The following is a 6000-nucleotide window of genomic DNA, read 5'->3' as shown; positions in this document are numbered from 1 at the left end:
TAACAGTATTGAGTAAGGTTTCAGAGTAGCAGCTGTGTAGTCTGTATTCGCAAAAAGAAAAGGAGTACTTGTGGCACCTTAGAGACTAACCAATTTATTTGAGCATAAGCTTTCGTGAGCTACAGCTCACTTCATCGGATGCATTGAGTAAGATTGGTCCCGAGACAAATCCTGGAACTCCACTAGTAACCTCCCTCAAGTCCGATAGTTCTTCTTTCAGCACAATCAGCTGCCTTCTCCCTTTTCCCACTGTACAATTCTTGTATTAATCACCATTTTCTCTAAGGGTATGTCTACACTATGAAATTAGGTCAAATTCATAGAAGTTGGTTTTGTAGAAAGCGTTTTTAAACAGTCGATTGTGTGTGTCCCCACACAAATGCTCTAAGTGCATGTAGTCGGCGGAGTGTGTCCACAGTACCGAGGCAACCATTGACTTCCAGAGCGTTGCACTGTGGGTGGCTATCCCACAGTTCCCACAGTCTCCACTGCCCATTTGAATTCTGGGTAGAAATCTCAGTGCCTGATGGGGCTAAAACATTGTTGCGGGTGGTTTTGGGTACATATCGTCAGGCCCCCGTTCCCTCCCTCCCTCCGTGAAAGCAAGGGCAGACCATTGTTTTGCGCCTTTTTTCCTGAGTTACCTGTGCAGATGCCATACCACGGCAAGCATGGAGCCCGCTCAGCTCACTGTCACCATATGTCTCCTGGGTGCTGGCAGACATGGTATCGCATTGCTACACAGCAGCAGCAACCTATTGTCTTGTGGTAGCAGATGGTACAATAGGCCTGAAAACCATCCTCATCATGTCCGAGGTGCTCCTGGCTGCCTCAGTAAGGTCAATCAGGAGCGCCTGGGCAGATATGGGTGCAGGGACTAAATTAGGAGTGACTTGACCAGGTCATTCTCTTTAGTCCTGCAGGCAGTCCTATTGTACCATCTTATGGTGAGCAGGCAGGAGATGTGAACGGCTAGCAGTCCTATTGCACCGTCTGCTGCCAGCCAAAGATGTAAAAGATAGATGGAGTGGATCAAAACAAGAAATACACCAGATTTGTTTTGTATTCAGTTGCTCCCCCCTCCCTCCATGAAGTCCTGCCTGAAATACCAGAGGGAGGGATAGTTTACTGGGTTGAGCATTGGCCTGCTAAACCCAGGGGTTTGAGTTCAATCCTTGAGGGGGCCATTCTGTGTGACAGTTGTTTTTGTTTCTCCTTGACGTAAAGCCACCCCCTTTGTTGATTTTAATTCCCTGTAAGCCAACCGTGTAAGCCATGTCATTAGTCGCCCCTGCCTCAGTCAGAGCAATGGCAGACAATTGTTACGCGCCTCTTTTCTGTGCAGACACCATACCCTGGCAAGCATGGAGCCTGCTCAGATCACTTTGGCAATTAGGAGCACATTAAACTCCATGCGCATTATCCAGCAATATATGCAGCACCAGAACCTGGCAAAGCGAAACTGGGCAAGTAGGCGACGTCAGCATGGTGATGAGAGCGATGAGGACATGGACACAGACTTCTCTCAAAGCATGGGCCTTGGCAATGCAGGCATCATGGTGCTAATGGGGCAGATTCATGCCCTGGAACGCCGATTCTGGGCCCGGGAAACAAGCACAGACTGGTGGGACTGCGTAGTGTTGCAGGTCTGGGACGATTCCCAGTGGCTGCGAAACTTTCGCATGTGTAAGGGAACTTTCATGGAACTTTGTGACTTGCTTTCCCCTGCCCTGAAGCAAATGAATACCAAGATGAGAGCAGCCCTCACAGTTGAGAAGTGAGTGGCAATAGCGCTGTGGAAGCTTGCAATGCCAGACAGCTACCGGTCAGTTGGGAATCAATTTGGAGTGGGCAAATCTACTGTGGGGGCTGTTGTGATGCAAGTAGCCAACGCAATCAAACATCTGCTGATATCAAGGGTAGTGACACTGGGAAATGTGCAGGTCATAGTGGATGGCTTTGCTGCAATGGGATTCCCTAACTGTGGTGGGGCCATAGACTGAACCCATATCCCTATCTTGGCACTGGAGCACCAAGCCGGCGAGTACATAAACCGCAAGGAGTACTTTTCAATAGTGCTGCAAGCACTGGTGGATCACAAGGGACGTTTCACCAACATCAACGTGAGATGGCCAGGAAAGGTACATGATGCTCACATCTTCAGGAACTCTGGTCTGTTTCAAAAGCTGCAGGAAGGAACTTTATTCCCAGACCAGAAAATAACCGTTGGGGATGTTGAAATGCCTATAGTTATCCTTGGGGACCCAGCCTGCCCCTTAATGCCCTGGCTCATGAAGCTGTACACAGGCAGCCTTGACAGAAGTCAGGAGCTGTTCAACTACAGGCTGAGCAAGTGCAGAATGGTGGTAGAATGTGCATTTGGATGTTTAAAAGCGCGCTGGCGCAGTTTACTGACTTGGTTAGACCTCAGCGAAACCAATATTCCCACTGTTATTACTGCTTGCTGTGCGCTCCACAATATCTGAGATAGTAAGGGGGAGATGTTTATGGCGGGGTGGGAGGTTGAGGCAAATTGCCTGGCCACTGGTTATGTGCAGCCAAACACCAGGGCGGTTAGAAGAGCACAGGAGGACACAGTGCACATCAGAGAAGTTTTGAAAACCAGTTTCATGACTGGCCAGGCTACAGTGTGAAAGTTCTGTTTGTTTCTCCTTGATGAAACCCCCCACCCCTTGGTTCACTCTTCTTCCCTGTAAGCTAACCACCCTCTCCTCCTCCCTTCGATCACTGCTTGCAGAGGCAATAAAGTCATTGTTGTTTCACATTCATGCATTCTTTATTAATTCATCACACAATTAGGGGGATAACTGCCAAGGTAGCACCGGGAGGGGTGGTGGAGGAGAGAAGCACCAGGAGGGGTGGTGGAGGAGGGAAGGACAAGGCCACACAACACTTTAAAACTTATTGAATGCCAGCCTTCTGTTGCTTGGGCAATCCTCTGGGGTGGAGTGGCTGGGTGGCCGGAGGCCTTCTCACCGCGTTCTTGGGCATCTGGGTGAGGAGGCTATGGAACTTGGGGAGGAGGGTGGTTGGTTACACAGGGGCTGTAGCGGCGGTCTGTGCTCCTGCTGCCTTTCCTGCATCTCAACCATACGCCTGAGCATATTAGTTTGATCCTCCAGAAGCCTCAGCATTGAATCCTGCCTCCTCTCATCATGCTGCCACCACCTTTCAGCTTCAGCCCTCTCTTCAGCCCGCCACTTACTCTCTTCCCAGTCATTTTGTGCTTTTCTGCACTCTGATATTGTCTGCCTCCACACATTCGTCTGTGCTCTGTCAGTGTGGGAGGACAGCATGAGCTCAGAGAACATTTCATCGTGAGTGTGGTTTTTTTCGCCTTCTAATCTTCACTAGCCTCTGGGAAGGAGAAGATCCTGTGATCCTTGAAACACATGCAGCTGGTGGAGAAAAAAAGGGAGAGTGGTAGTTAAAAAGACACATTTTATAGAACAATGGGTACACTCTTTCATGATAAACCTTGTTGTTAACATTACATACATGGCATGTGTGCTTTCGTTCCAAGGTCACATTTTGCCTTTCCCCACCACGTGGCTAACAGTGAGGAACATTTCTGTTCAGCCACCGGCAAACAGCCCAGCAGGAATGGGTACCTCTGAATGTCCCCTTAAGAAAAGCACCCTATTTCAACCAGGTGACCATGAATGATATCACTCTCCTGAGGATAACACAGAGGTAAAGAACGGATGTTGTTTGAATGCCAGCAAACATACACTGCAATGCCTTGTTCTACAATGATTCCCGAGTACGTGCTACTGGCCTGGTGTGGTAAAGTGTCCTACCATGGTGGACGGAATAAGGCTGTCCCCAGAAACCTTTTGCAAAGGCTTTGGGAGTACATCCAGGAGAGCCGCAAATGCCAGGGCAAATTAATCATTAAACATGCTTGCTTTTAAACCATGTATAGTATTTTTAAAAGGTACACTCACCAGAGGTCCCTTCTCTGCCTGGCAGGTCCAGGAGGCAGCCTTGGGTGGGTTCCGGGGGTACTGGCTTCAGGTCCAGGGTGAGAAACAGTTCCGGACTGTCGGGAAAACCGGTTTCTCTGCGTGCTTGCTGTGAGCTATCTACAACTTCATCATCATCTTTGTCTCCAAAACCTGCTTCTGTGTTGCCTCCATCTCCATTGAAGGAGTCAGATAGCACAGCTGGGGTAGTGGTGGCTGGACCCCCTAAAATGGCATGCAGCTCATCATAGAAGTGGTATGTTTGGGGCTCTGACCCGGAGCGGCCGTTCGCCTCTCTGGTTTTCTGGTAGGCTTGCCTCAGCTCCTTCAGTTTCATGTGGCACTGCTTCAGATCCCTGTTATGGCCTCTGTCCTTCATGCCCTGGGAGATTTTGACAAATGTTTTGGCATTTCGAAAACTGGAATGGAGTTCTGATAGCACGGATTCCTCTCCCAATACAGTGATCAGATCCCATACCTCCCATTCAGTCCGTGCTGGAGCTCTTTTGCAATTCCGGGACTCCATCATGGTCACCTCTGCTGATGAGCTCTGCATGGTCACCTCTGCTGATGAGCTCTGCACTCACCTGCAACTTGCCACGCTGGCCAAACAGGAAATTGAAATTCAAAAGTTCGCGGGCCTTTTCCTGTCTACCTGGCCAGTCCATCTGAGTTGAGAGTGCTGTCCAGAGAGGTCACAATGGAGCACTCTGGGATAGCTCCAGGAGGCCAATACCATCTAATTGCGTCCACAATACCCCAAATTCGACCCAGCGAGGCCGATTTCAGTGCTAATCCCCTTGTCGGGGGTGGAGTAAGGAAATCAATTTTAAGAGCCCTTTAAGTTAAAAAAAAAAAAAAAAAAAAGGCTGCTTCGTATGGACGGGTGCAGGGTTAAATCGATTTAACGCTGCTAACTTCGACCTCAACTCCTAGTGTAGGCCAGGGCTAAATAAATTAATAATTTCCCATGTGGTACTGTGTCAAATGCTTTACTGAAGTCCAAGTATTAGATCTATTGCATTGCCTTGATCTTAACTGATTTTTTTTCTCAAAGTAGTATCTCAGGTTAATCTGGCACAATCTACAGTCTAGTAAATCCATGTTGCATTATGCCTCCTCTTATGTTTACCTCCATGAATTTAGTTATTCTCTTTCAAAATGTATGTTCTAAAACCTTTCATACTACTGAGACCAGACTAACAAGTCTATAATTGCCCAGATCACTTCCACCCTACCCCACTCCTTTCTTAAATGTAAGTACAATGTTAGCTATTCTCAATTCATATGGTACTATTCCCAAATAGATATATTTATTTAAAAAAAATCCTTGCAAATGGACTGGCAGTCTCATGTGACAGCTCTTTCAGTATTCTAGGGATGGAAATTATCCCGTGTCTCCAACTTGAGCACATTAAGCTACTTAAGTTTTAATTCTGCTTCAGTTGTGGTAATTTCCATTTTTATAAACTCACTTCCATCAGCCTTCCTGCCTTCATACCCATGTTCCATATTCTCATCTTTATTGAGAAGTGGGGCAAAGTATTCATATTGGTTTGGGTCAGACTTAAATTATCTTTAATCTCTTCCCTGTCCATACTGCATAGCAGCCTGACCATATCCTTCCTTATTCTCTTTTTATTTATATAGCTTTAAAAAAAACCCCTCTTATTATTTTAATTTCCTTGGCAAGATCTTATTCAGCTTGACTGTTATCAATTCTCACTTCATTCCTAAATTTTATGACCTCCAAGATGTAACTTTGCTTACTCTTAATAACATTTTGAGGTATTACTCGTCCTGTTGAGTCTGGAGCCTTTCCCTTCAATTTTCCCCCACTTGCTTGGCATGCAAATTGCAGATAGTTGTTTTTTTTTTATAGTTGGTTTAAAGAAAATTCCAAACCTCCTCCATAGTTACGTCTTTGAGCTCTTCCATCCAGTTGACTTTTCTAACTAATTTTCTTCGTGTCCCAAAGTCTGACATTTTGAAATAAAAAACCATAATTGATTAC

The sequence above is a fragment of the Lepidochelys kempii genome, chromosome 4 (genome assembly GCF_965140285.1).
Source record: "Lepidochelys kempii isolate rLepKem1 chromosome 4, rLepKem1.hap1, whole genome shotgun sequence".
Taxonomy (NCBI): domain Eukaryota; kingdom Metazoa; phylum Chordata; order Testudines; family Cheloniidae; genus Lepidochelys; species Lepidochelys kempii.
Note: the sequence above shows the minus strand (reverse complement) of the source record.